The following is a 14133-nucleotide window of genomic DNA, read 5'->3' as shown; positions in this document are numbered from 1 at the left end:
GACTGGAAAGCCACATGTACAAAGGGCCCATTAGAACAGATTTGAAGGCTTATTGTGTCTACTTCTTTGTTTTCCGACTGTGATGGCTGAAGGAGTTAATCTCTCCTAACCCTTTGCACACCAGATGGTCCTGCACCTTCCAAGGCCTCCTCTTCTTTAAAAGCACAGTAGCTGTTCAGTTCCTCTCAGGTGCGGATTCATTAGCTCTTCACTGGCTCCCCTTGTTTGCTGACTACTTGTGGAAAAAGCCATTTACCCTGGTGAATGTCAAGGTTAGTGCAAACTGTCCTTGTCATTCGTCTCTCTGGCAGAAGGTCAGGGCTAAGCTTTCCTCAAATGGGCAGCGTCAAACAAAGCAGAGCTGGACTTAACTCAGCAGAAGGATGAAGGCAGGCCTGTGCAAGAGTTGATAAACATTCCTGTGGGCTGTGAGCATGGATTAACTCCTTCCTTGCCACTCTGAGAAAGTGCATGCTCGGAATGATGCCTTGTGATGCCTGGACTTACCGGGATAAGAGACCTGTATTAAAGCAGTGAGCTACATCAGTACCTATGCCTGTTGCTACATTAGCATCTTTTTGCATGGTTTTCTTTTGTTATCTTAGCTGTTTAAACAGGTATTATATCTTTCTAAGGGTCCAGTTTAGAAACTAACTCCTTTACCTTAACGCTATCCCAATCTTTTCTTACCCTCACTTTAAACTTGCAGAGAAGTTGTGAACCAGATAAAAAGACCTTCTAGGTTCAGAAGTAGCCATACTTTATTTGTATGGAATTTAGCACAGTTTAGCACAATGGCTATTTGGGCAGTCTCACCTAGTCCCGGCTTGATCCAGCTACAGTGCTGTCTACACATGGGCAAGCACTAGCCTAACACCAATGCTTATGGAAATTTCACCTCTGTTTCAAGTTCTACTATTCACTATGATAATGAGGGTGGCCCTCCTTGAGACACTTGGGAGAGCAATCATACTCTGTATCCTATGTGAGACAGGTAAAAGAGGTGTCTGTCATACATGGTATTTTTCCTTTTGGATTCCTTAGAATGAACAATTATTTTCAATGTGTCCTTAAAATGTGGGGCACAGAGATATAAAGTACACTTCAGATGGGGTTAGACTGAACTCAATGCATATTTATGAATGTATACATGGTATATCTGTATCTGCTACGTAACTTGTACTTTCTATTTCCACGTGTTGAATTATGGAAGCATTGGCTGCTATGCCAAAGACGTTGCAAAAGTCGTAACCAGGCAGCCAATAGATCAGCTTGGTCATGTAGATTCTAATCATATAACTCATAAAGGAGGCACATATTTATAAATTGTTATATTCTTAGTAAATTAATTTTATTAGTGTGCAAGTGTATTCATGCGTGTGTGCATGCATGCGTGTGCATACATGCATGTGTGCATGTATGCATTGTGTGTGTGTGTGTGCATGTGTGCATGTGTGTGTGTGTGTGGTGTGTGAGTTGAGGTGAGCACACACAGCATCATGTGTCAATCAGAGAACACCTTTCCAGAGCCTATTCTATCCTCTCACTGTGGTTGGCAGGCAAGTGCTTTTAGCTGCTGAACCACACCAGCTCCATGTCAAGATTTTAGTTCACTTTTTTACTACCCATGATCCACCTGTTATTTTAACATGTGAAAGCCCATATTATTCTTTGACCAAGTTCCCCAGAGCTCATTGTGATCTATTTCTTTCAATACACCATTTTCTGTGTTCCCTTTAAGTAGCTACCCTCGGGGTTTTCTGGGAAGTTTTGTTTATTTCATTTGGAGGTATCTTCAGGGCTTGTGATCAAATCACCGAAATGTCACTCCTGATGTAATTTTAGTGATGTAAATCCTTTTCCAGCATAATAAGTCCTGCTTTCTACCCTTCAATTCAAAAATCACAAGAACTATTCCCGGCTGCGTGCGTCCAGGATGGCTCCATGACGGGCCTTGCTAAGGCCCTTCTTTGGCCATCTGCATTCTGTCTCCTGTATATAATTGTGCTTTCTTTTCCTGGGGCTCTTCCACATCTTTTTCTAGAACTAATTCTACAGATGTTCCTCCTAGTACCTCTAGAATTCCTTCATGATCAGAAATATTCTTTCTTATCTCGTTCCCTTTTCCCTCCCTCTGGCAAGGAGACAAAGATGTGTTTATTTGCACAACAGTTGAGTTCTTGAAAGGATAAATTAACCTGGAACAAAACAGAACAGAGAGTGATTGCAGCAGTGTCCATACATCTGAAGTACCTAGAAGCAGAGTCTCAGTTATCCAGTTATTGTAATGACATGAGAAACTGCAGATATAAAAATGCAGATATTTTAAATAACGTTGGTACAATATTTTGTTGTAATTATTGTGTCTTATCATTAACTACTATTGACCTCTTATTCTCCTTAATATATAAATCAAGCTAGCAAATGAATCTGTCTATAGGAAAATGCATACTATCTATAGAGGTTAGTACTATCCGCTGCTTCTGGCCCCCATTAGGGCCTTGGGTCATGTCCCTGTAGATAAATAGGAACAACTAAACTCTTTTGTATGGCATGTTCTAGAAATAGCCTTTGATATTTTTAAGGAAGACAGACTACCTGTCCTATGTAACCAATAAGGAAAGATTTGGTTTGGGCTTTAGTTTTCAGTGTAGTTTGCTCGTTTGTTCTGTTTTGAAGTCAGCCCTTGGACCCCAGCCTCTGACATAAGCGTCATCATTCTGCTTCCTGCAGTCTTAGCAGCTGCTCTAGTTAGCACAAGGAATCAGTCTCACTTTTTTAGACATTCCCAAACATCTGAAAAGACCAGTCAGCAGCTAGACCTTTCCTCAGTGTCTCCTCATCTGCTATAACACTGCCGTTTCCCAGCTCCTGCTTCTACAGCCCCCAGATACTCATGAGACAGCGAGCAACTCAGAAACAGAAATCTGCCCTCAGTCGCTACTCTGCCTCTAAACCCAAACCCCAAACTCCTTTATATCTGTGTACAGACTTTACTTTTCTACTTCTATCCAGACTGAAAATCTCTCAATTTTACTGTGTGTCACAGCTAAAGCTTTCCCTGTTTTTCATGGCCGTCGAACGTATCTAACTACTTTAAGGCTTCCTTTTATGCTTTAACAAATATAAGTGGCATTATCATAAACACGATTCAAACTCACTGAGCTCTTGGGCTGCTGTGCTTTTTCTTAAGGAATCTTCTAGTACTTCTACTTGTTTACCAAGAATGCCCTACTTAGAACCTCACAGAACACAATAAGCCTTTCGTGGACATCTCTTGGTTTTGATAATCCTGGAAATGCATGCTAAACTCAGCTTGTCCAGGATACACTGAGTGCATTGTCTTTCTCTAGTGGAGCCTCACCATGGGAAAGCTTCATGGAGGGTGGCAAAGGGGAGGAAGCTCTGATGTCCTTGGCTGAGTCTCAGGGCTGTCCCTCCCCACTATCCACCTTGCCTTCTGTGCAGGTCAGGAGGGGAGAGGCTAATGCACACCCTGTACCTGCAAAGAGGAGGAAATCAATGCTCATCATCCAGAACTTCAGAGCTACTGGCACGAGCTAACTCAGGCTCCCTGAGGTCCAGAACGGGGGGGGGGGGGCTCCATGAAGAAAGACAAACACTTGGGACAAAAATCAATACTTTCTCCAAGTAGCCAGAGAATAAGGAAAGTGGCAAATGAAGAGGCGGAAGATGGGTACTGCTCTGTTGGTCCCCAGTTCTACAAAAATTACCAGCCTTGCATCTTGCTATTAGGAGATGATATTTCTGAGAGAGTACTATATACTTTTTGATGTCCCAGCCATTCTAAAATACCAAATGCCGCTTAAAGTAGTAACCTGACCACAACTGGATTTCTGCTAGGCTGCTCTATTTCTGATTATACACCAGTATTGTTCTTTATTATTACTTTTTCTGTTGGGAATTTCTTAATTTAGCAAAACTGTAGAATTGAAGTCTTACTTGAAAAAGACACTTTAGGGGTTCTAGTAAGGAAAAAAACATGTACACCTTCTTACAGCTGTTTGTGGTTGAAATATAACCACCACAAATGTACAAGGAAACAATGCGCAAATGAAGCTTGGATTTGTAGGGTGAGGTGATATGGACCAGAAGCACGGGAGCAGACATCTCATTTTCCCTGTGTTTGCTCACCCTCTTCTCCATTCATGAGAGCTCTGCAAGTGAATCAGTTAAATGCCTTCCTGCCGTAATTCTATGCATTTACATAACACACACGTTTCCATGCATACTTAACATATTATTTACTTTTCACAAATAAAATTTAATATTGTTTCATTTCTTTTCATTTAACACTTCAGCAGAGTTTTCTGAAGCTTGGAAGTTTCCTTCATGTCTACGTATTTCGACTTAATAGTTTCCTATGACATAGATTAACTTAGTTCACATAAATATTTGACTTTTAAAATATGTTATTATTTAGCATTGTTTTTAATTAAACCACAGTGACTATATTCTTACCGGTTTCTTTAACTGCTCTGCAAAGATTTCACAGTAATAAATGCTGAAAATTAGAATTTCTACTCAAAATCAATGGGAATTTTGATTTTTATAGTAATAAGCAAACTTGCCTGTCAAAGTCCATGTGTTCACTAGTCGGGTTTAGGGTTCCTATCTTCATCACCGGGTATGTTGCTTGCTGTCTCAGCATGAGTATTTGCCCCCCCTTGCTTGCCTTGCATAGTCTTCACCCTTGCATACCGACTCCATCCTGCAAACTGTCTCCATCCTGCATACAGTCTCCATTCTGCATACCGTCCCATCCTTGCATACCATCTCGATTCTTGCATACCATCTTCACCCTTGTATACTGTCTTCATCCTTGCATACCATCTTCACCCTTGTATACTGTCTCTATCCTTGCATACCATCTCCATCCTTGCATACTATCTCGATTCTTGCATACCATCTTCACCCTTGTATACTCTCTCCATCCTTGTATACCGTCTTCACCCTTGTATACTCTCTCCATCCTTGCATACCGTCTCCATCCTTGCATACTCTCTCCATCCTTGTATACTCCATCCTTGCATACCGTCTCCACCCTTGTATACTCTCTCCATCCTTGCATACCATCTCCATCCTTGCATACCGTCTTCACCCTTGTATACTCTCTCCATCCTTGCATACCGTCTCCATCCTTGCATACTCTCTCCATCCTTGTATACTCTCTCCATCCTTGCATACCGTCTCCACCCTTGTATACTCTCTCCATCCTTGCATACGATCTCCATCCTTGCATACCGTCTTCACCCTTGTATACTCTCTCCATCCTTGCATACCATCTCCATCCTTGCATACTGTCTCCATCCTTGCATACTCTCTCCATCCTTGCATACCGTCTCCATCCTTGTATACTCTCTCCATCATTGCATACCGTCTCCACCCTTGTATACTCTCTCCATCCTTGTATACTCTCTCCATCCTTGCATACTCTCTCCATCCTTGCATACTCTCTCCATCCTTGCATACTCTCTCCATCCTTGCATACTCTCTCCATCCTTGCATACCGTTTCCATCCTTACATACTCTCTCCATCCTTGTATACCGTCTCCATCCTTGCATACTCTCTCCATCCTTGTATACTGTCTCCATCCTTGTATACTGTCTCCATCCTTGCATACTCTCTCCATCCTTGCATACCGTTTCCATCCTTACATACTCTCTCCATCCTTGTATACCGTCTCCATCCTTGCATACTCTCTCCATCCTTGTATACTGTTTCCATCCTTGTATACTGTCTCCATCCTTGCATACTCTCTCCATCCTTGCATACCGTTTCCATCCTTGCATACTCTCTCCATCCTTGCATACTCTCTCCATCCTTGCATACTCTCTCCATCCTTGTATACCGTCTCCATCCTTGTATACTCTCTCCATCCTTGTATACCGTCTCCATCCTTGCATACTCTCTCCATCCTTGTATACTCTCTCCATCCTTGCATACCGTTTCCATCCTTGCATACCGTCTCCATCCTTGTATACCGTCTCCACCCTTGTATACCGTCTCCATCCTTGCATACTCTCTCCATCCTTGTATACCGTCTCCATCCTTGTATACCATCTCCATCCTTGTATACTCTCTCCATCCTTGTATACTCTCTCCATCCTTGCATACCGTTTCCATTCTTGCATACCGTCTCCATCCTTGCATACTCTCTCCATCCTTGCATACTCTCTCCATCCTTGCATACCGTCTCCATCCTTGCATACTCTCTCCATCCTTGTATACTCTCTCCATCCTTGTATACCGTCTCCATCCTTGCATACTCTCTCCATCCTTGCATACCGTCTCCATCCTTGCATACTCTCTCCATCCTTGCATACCGTTTCCATCCTTGTATACCGTTTCCATCCTTGCATACCGTCTCCATCCTTGCATACTCTCTCCATCCTTGTATACCGTCTCCATCCTTGTATACCGTCTCCATCCTTGTATACTCTCTCCATCCTTGTATACTCTCTCCATCCTTGCATACCGTTTCCATCCTTGCATACCGTCTCCATCCTTGTATACTCTCTCCATCCTTGTATACCGTCTCCATCCTTGTATACCGTCTCCATCCTTGTATACTCTCACCATCCTTGTATACTCTCTCCATCCTTGCATACCGTTTCCATCCTTGCATACTCTCTCCATCCTTGCATACTCTCTCCATCCTTGTATACTGTCTCCATCCTTGTATACTGTCTCCATCCTTGCATACCATCTTCATCTGCTTGGGAATCAAATGGAACAAAGCTGCAGAACCAAATTCTTACTCGGAAAAGTCTCTTCGGGAGGGGAGCACTGATAAGGAATGCACATGGATGCCCTGTTATAAGTGTCTATATTTGGATATTACCACCAGAAATGAACAAACAGGTAATGTACAAACAAAGCTTGGTTTGTGGGGGTGAATTTGATATGGGCTAGAAGCATAGAAACAGTCATCGCATTCTTCCTGTGTAAAGTGTTGAAGACACAAAGTTGAAAATGATTCCTTTATAGATTGCTTTTGGTAGAATTGCCATTTTTACTATGTTGATCCTCCCAATCCAAGAGCAAGGGAGGTCCTTCCATTTTCTGGTGTCTTCTTCAATTTCTTTCTTCAAAGACTTATAGTTCTTGTCGAATAGGTCTTTCACTTCCTTGGTCAGGGTTACCCCTAGATATTTTATGCTATTTGTGGCTATCGTGAAAGGTGATGCTTCTCTGATTTCCCTCTCTGTTTCCTTATCCTTAGTGTAAAGGAAGGCAACTGATTTTTTGGAGTTGATCTTGTATCCTGCCACATTACTAAAGGTGTTTATCAGCTGTAGGAGTTCTTGCATGTTCCTAGAGAAGCTAAGTAAGAAGGTGAACCCAAAGACAAACACATAGGCATCCTCATGAATATTAACCTTCATCGGGCGATGAAAGGAGACAGAGACAGAGGAGCACGGGACAGAAATCTCAAGGTCCAAATCAGGAGCAGAAGGAGACGGAGCACGAGCAAGGAACTCAGGACCGCGAGGGGTGCACCCACACACTGAGACAATGGGGATGTTCTATGGGGAACTCACCAAGGCCAGCTGGCCTGGGTCTGAAAAAGCATGGGATAAATCCGGACTGGCTGAACATAGAGGACAATGAGGAATACTGAGAACTCAAGAACAACCGCAGAGGGTTTTTGATCCTACTGCACGTACGGGCTTTGTGGGATCCTAGGCAGTTTGGATGCTCACCTTAGGAGACCTGGATAGAGGTGGGCGGTCCTTGGGCTTCCCACAGGTCAGGGAACCCTGATTGCTCTTCGAGCAGATGAGGGAGGGTGACTTGATCGGGGGAGGGGGAGGGAAATGGGAGGCGGTTGCGGGGAGGAGGCAGAAATCCTTAATAAATAAATAAATAAAATTAAATTAAAAAAAAAAGAAAATGATTCCTTTAGATTTCATAGGTTCTGGAATAAATCTATGATGTATTCTTTCCTTGATGATTAGAAGATTAATTCATTAACTCTTTAAGAATTTTGAATACTGAGATTTTAGAAGCACATGAAGAACATAGAACAGTTCCTAGCTGAATGACGGTCAAGGTGAACCTCTCCAAGACCCAATCCGCGTTACACATAAGGAGGTCCTCAAGATGGCCAACTTTCAAGTCTCCATCTGAAAACTGCTCTCTCTCCTCTACAAATAAGCTGGAGTCCTCATTCAGACCACAACTGTTCCTGCCTTTAAAATGTAATGTTAAATCATAGACCCCAAATCTTCTTTCTTTGCTCAACGTTATGTGTGTGAAAGTTTCATCAGATAGCAATAATATACATTTCAGTTGTATGATGCCCCATTGTGCAGATTTACTATTTATTGATTGACACAATCTGACTTTGGCTGCTATGAAGCATGCTTCATTTGGTGTTTCTTGACTTGGTATGTGTGGCGGGGGTGGGGGTTGCCTAGATGTCCTAAATAATAAATTCACTTTAGAAAACAATGCCAAAATATAGTATTATTTACATCACAATATTCTAGCAACAGTGTAGACGGTAGTAATCCCTCCCCCATGTGCTTTTTTCCAGCAGCGAGTGTTGAACCCATAGCCTCCTGCAGGCCAGGGAACTGCTCTGCCTTCTGGCTACATTCCTGGCCCACCACCCCTCTTCCCAGCTCTTCCCTGTCAATCTTTGTTGCTTTAACTAAACTGAAGACTTCATTCTGTTATCTCACAGCAATTTTAATTTGCATTTTACTCTCAGTGCCCTTCATGTATTCATTAGTCGCTCAGATATCCTGTTTCTGAAGAACTCATTCAAGACTAACACCTCATGTAGCTGAGTGAGGCAGAAGTCAACAGACCCCCAGGGTTATATCCAGGTGACAAAGGAAGTTTGATAACACAGTGATTTCTTACTGCTGCTGTCACATAGTGGCCTCCACGAATGTGTCTGTTTCTGAAAATGTTTCATCTACTTATGTGTGGTTCAGAACTATGCCCATAGTCACTACAGCTTCCATCTGGCCCAGTTATTTTCCATATTATTTAAAAAGTTCTTGCTAATATCCAATGAGATTATGTGTGGAATTTGTTTGGGATTGTGTTGAATGAAAGTTTTGTGAAATTGTAAGTGTTTACATTCTTGAGTCTTTCAATACATGAACATACTTCCTTCATTTATTTAAGTTCTATTTTCTCTTAGTAGTTTGGTTTACAGTGTAGATAGCATATACATCTTTTATTAAATATACTCTAAGTAATTTTATTCTGCTGTAACAGTTTATTCTTCTGCATTTCCTTACCGTCTAAATCATGGAGCCTAATGGAAGCCTAATTCAAGGTTTTTTACCTGTTGTACTCAAACTATTGTTGTTGTTGTTTTTGTTGTTTTCCTAATGATTTATTTGGGGGAAAAAGTCAACCCAAAATTGATCAGGAACCTTACTGTAAACCTTGAAGTTTTGGTACTATAAAGAAAAAGATAGGAGAAAGATTTCAAGCTACAGGCATAGTCAAGGATTTCTGGATATAATTCATCATTCCTGGGTTTGAGAAAAAAAGTTGAGATATGGAAATGCACCAGGTTCAAAAGTATTTTCATAGTAAAAGAAACAACAGGATGAAGCCAGACTATGTAAATTGGGAGAATATCTTTCTTAGCTATTTATCCGGCAAGGGGATAAATACCAAAACTACATAATGAATTTTAAAAATTTAAACAACAAAAGAACAAATAATCCAGTCAATAAATGGCCAAATGACTAAGAGTTGGAAGTGTTCACCCAGAAGTCAAATTGGGGCTCAGAGGGCCCCATCCCCACCCCTAGTGGAGATGGACTCTACTAATAACTTCTCAGGCACTCCATCCAGCATGGCCTCTGGCACACAACAAGCATCTGAATAGAGCAGGGGACCCTCATTCACCTAGTGCTGGTATCCAGCACACTCCTATTCGGGTGGAGCGCTCTCCACAGACAAGCCGACCAACAGAATAGTGGAACAGTTCTAAACAAGCACAAGACCCAGATCCCTGCTCTCCAACTCTTGGCACTGGACAGACATCCATGAAGATAGGTGATGCAGAGAGCTCACCAAAGGATTTGAGACCAAAGCCTCCAAATCCATCATCTTCCTCCCCCAAGAGTTTGTTCTGCTCCAGAAAACACTTTTATCTTCTTGATGTGGGAGGGTCTTCTGTTTTGTGTTGATTTCATTGGTTAATAAAGAAACTGCCTTGGCCATTTGATAGGCCAGCGTTTAGGTGGGTGGAGTAGACAGAAGAGAATGCTGGGAGGAAGCAGGAAGTGAGGCAAACGCCATGCCTCTCCTCTCTGGGACAGACGCCATGGAGCCAGCCACCAGGATAGACATGCTGAATCTTTCCCGGTAAGCCACCACCTCATGGTGCTACATACATTAAGAGAAATGGGTTAACCAGGATGTGAGAATTAGCCAGTAAGAGGCTAGATAGAGCTAATGGGACAGGCAGTGTTTAAAAGAATACAATTTGTGTGTTGTTATTTCAGGTTTAAAGCTAGCCATGCAGGAGCCGGGCTGGACAAAAAGCACACCTGCTGGCCTCATCACTAAATCTTCTGAACTGGATTTGCGTTTGGATACTCAGTTATCCCTAGAGGACCAGTTGCTGCCTTAGAGCCAGACTGAACTCCCCTCCAAACAAGTGTTTACCAAGGAGGAAGTGTAACAATCCACAGAAACTATAATTGCCAGCCAGAACTCAGACAAGCCCTCAAGAGATCCCGAGACTCTCCAGTCTTCAGGTTCTAAATTCAATAGACAGAAAACATACAACAACGTGCTAGGGAAATCTCGTCCTACCATCCTGCAGGATGACAACTCTCCATGGGACCTTGACATTATAACAGGGTAAGTGACCTTCTCCTGTAAGTGAGAATGGTAAGGACCTAAAGGAAGGAGCCATTCTTGAGACTGGAAGATTCCTGAAAACTGGAGGAGGAGCATGTGAACAAAGCCAGGGCCATGACAAGGAAAACCAGCATTTTGCTTTGGTGGAGAGCTAAGTTCATGTTGGATTCACCCACAGACTGGGAATAGTCTGTATTCTTCACCTTCTTCTCCAAGAGCACTGAGGAAAATCCTGCTCTCTGGTTCCTCCCAGGCTACCAACTCTAATACTTGGATATAATTTTGTTTTGTTTTGTGTGTTTCTTTTATATTAAAGGAGATGAGTTTAAATGATGCTTTAGGAAGTTAAAAAATAATAAACAGCCAAATGAATTCAAAATGTGGCAGTCAATAAATAGTACAGCAATAATTTTTTTTCCCAACATCTTTAGCTATTAAACATAACTACATAAAAATTCCATGTGGACACAGTCAGATCAGCTATCATAAAAAAAGAAGAAAAGAACACACGTTGGTGAGGGAGGGACTAGGGGTGGAGGAGTCCTTCTATACTGCTGGTGAGAATGTAAATTGGTCCAGAGTCGATAGAAATCAATACAGAATTTACTCACAGTTCTAAAAGTAGCACTACACAAACCAAGTCTGCCATTCCCAGATATGTTCCTGAAAGAATCTGAGGCAGAGGACAGTTGAGACTCTTCCATGCCACCTGTACTATACTGGAGCACTATTCACAGTGGCCAATTTCTGGAGTCAACCTTGGTGCCCATTAGTAGGTAATAGGATGAAGAAATCATGACACATACACATGATGAATTCTTCAGTCATGAAGAAGAATAAAGTCATGTAGCTTGCAGAAAGAGGATACAGGAGATCATCCAGTTTAGAAAAATAAGCCAGGATCATGGATCTCATGCTATCCCTCCTAAGAGACATCTAAAAATCATAAAAGCAGGATTATCACTAGGAAATCATAAAGGAACCAGCAAGGAAGGGGTGGGAATCGCATGTAATGCTGTGGGTGAATATGGCTACAATACCTTAGAAACATGTGTAAAAATGCCAAGATGAAACCCAGTTCCCTAATTCAAAACAAAAATTCTTTTAGATTTTATGATACAACCAAATCTTTGTTAATAGGACTCTTAGTCTCTGCTATTAACAACTCTAGCATGATGGAGGGTAGCATTGGCTGAACACAGCATCCTCAGGGTATCCCCAGTGCCAGGTACCACTCAGCATCTCACCATTAAGTCTGATGATGGTTTCAAGTTTAGGTGTGTGTGTGTGTGTGTGTGTGTGTGTGTGTGTGTGTGTGTGTGTGTGTGTGTTTATGTTTATAGTTTATTCCTAGCTTGTTAAAATGTTTTATTTCTAACTATAAATGATAAGTATTTCCAAAATTTCTTTTTCTGCATTTACTGAAAATTACATTTTTGCTTTCTTTTCTCTGGTGAGGAGGTGGATTGTGTTCACTTTCAGAGTTAAGTAAGTTTTGAGTGGTTGGAATGAGACCAAATTTGTCACAAAGGTTAGCGTTTTTTACCAAGCGCTCTGCTCAGTGTCTTCTTATTTTGTCCAGGTTTGCAAAGCTTACGCAAGTATTTCCTATTTGTGTTTTTCCTGTGAGCTTTGGGATAGAGTGTCTTCCACATTTCCTTAGTATTCTATAGGATGTGTAAGACAGTTATCATTTCCTCACAGAGAAGGGGGTAGACCTCTTTAAGAGGCTGAATAGAGCACCTCTCTTTATAGGAGACTTGGAAAAAGAAAGTCCTTTTCATCTGCCTTTTTTTTTTACCTTCAATTTTTCTATTCTTAATTCCTTTTAATGCAGGAATGTTTGTTTAAGAATTGTTTCATCACAAGGTGTAGTTTCAAGTGTCTGGTTTAGTTACTCTGCCTACGACACTGTTGCTTGTAAGACCTTTAGCAGTGTTTGCTTTTATTCTTGGCTTCGGTTCTCTCTCCTCCCTTCCCATCAGGTGTACTGGTGAAACTCTGGCTGATTTCGCTGAACATTCCCCACGAACGTCAAGAGTGGGCTCTGTTGCAAATCTGTTTTCTACTCTTTCATTTGCGCTGTATTTATACTTTTTCTTCCTTCTGAGTTCCTTGGGTTTCCCTTGGTCCTTTAACTCCTGATTTCTTTAGATTGATGCCCACATCATTTTCGTCTTTATCTTATATATTCCACTAACTCTGTAATTATCCCTCTGGATGTCTTCAGCTGCAATCTGCATGTCGTGGTATTTTTGCTATCATTCATTTCAAAGAAATTTCTAATTTCCTCTGTAATTTCTTTTTTGACTCAAAAAAATCTATTTAGAATATACTTCTTCATTTCCAAACACATGGGAATTTCCTAGTTATCTTTTGTTTTTGTTTTGTAGCTTAATTTGCTCTGTGGCCAGAGAACACACTCAGCATGACTGCAGCCCTTTGAAATGTGTTTAGACTTTCTATATGAATCAGCAGATGATCTATTTTGGTGACTGTTTCATGTGTGCTTCATATAAATTCATAGCCTGCAGATGTGGGACACATATTCTAGATCCATCATGTCCTGTTTGTTAATTGTGTTTGCAAATGGTTCATACTCTGCTGTTTCACTCTCTACTTTGTTTTATTAGTTAATGAGGGGAATATGTTAACGTGTACTATTATGTTTATCAATTTCACCCAGTTTTGTTAGTTATTCTTGCCGTATATATTTGAAGTTGCTTTTGAATGACCATAGAAAATTAAAATTATGTTCTTCCTGCCCAGTGAATAGAACCTTTTGCCACTGGGACGTCTCCTTTTTAATCGCTGTAAATGATTTTGTCTGTAAGTTTTTGTCCAATAATAATATAGTAACACAACCTAACTTGTTTGGGTTTTGTATTTTCTATTCCTTTGCTTTTAATCTTGCCCTCATATTTAAAGTTTCTTTTCACTGGCATTTAGAAGGGTATTATTTATTTATTTTAGCCTGACAGTTTTGTCTGGGGGCATTTATTATAGATAGCTCTACATTAATATAATAACTAATTCAATTTATCTTTATATCCAAAAATCATCAATTTTTCTTTAACATTGACTCACTTCTTTTTGAATTCTTCCTTCTTGTCTGATTATTTTTTTGATCACTGAAGTATTTGTATTTGTTTCTTTGGCTATTTTGTTTCTTCCTTTTATTCCCTTGGCTGGTCCTTTTTATAATTTTATTTTACTACTTACACTAGATATTAGACTATACATTTTGACTAATAAAAACCCAACAA

General features: G+C 40.9%; 1 pseudogene; it reads left to right on the top strand.

Annotated features, from left to right (window-relative positions):
- The first annotated feature begins 9812 nt into the window (after window positions 1-9812).
- Window positions 9813-11022, top strand: LOC142832868 (cell division cycle-associated protein 3-like; annotated as a pseudogene).
- The last annotated feature ends 3111 nt before the right edge of the window (window positions 11023-14133 follow it).

Source organism: Microtus pennsylvanicus, chromosome 12, assembly GCF_037038515.1.
Source record: "Microtus pennsylvanicus isolate mMicPen1 chromosome 12, mMicPen1.hap1, whole genome shotgun sequence".
NCBI classification, from domain to species: Eukaryota; Metazoa; Chordata; class Mammalia; order Rodentia; family Cricetidae; genus Microtus; species Microtus pennsylvanicus.
The sequence above is the reverse complement of the archived record's forward strand: the minus strand, read 5'-3'. Positions and strand labels throughout refer to the sequence as shown.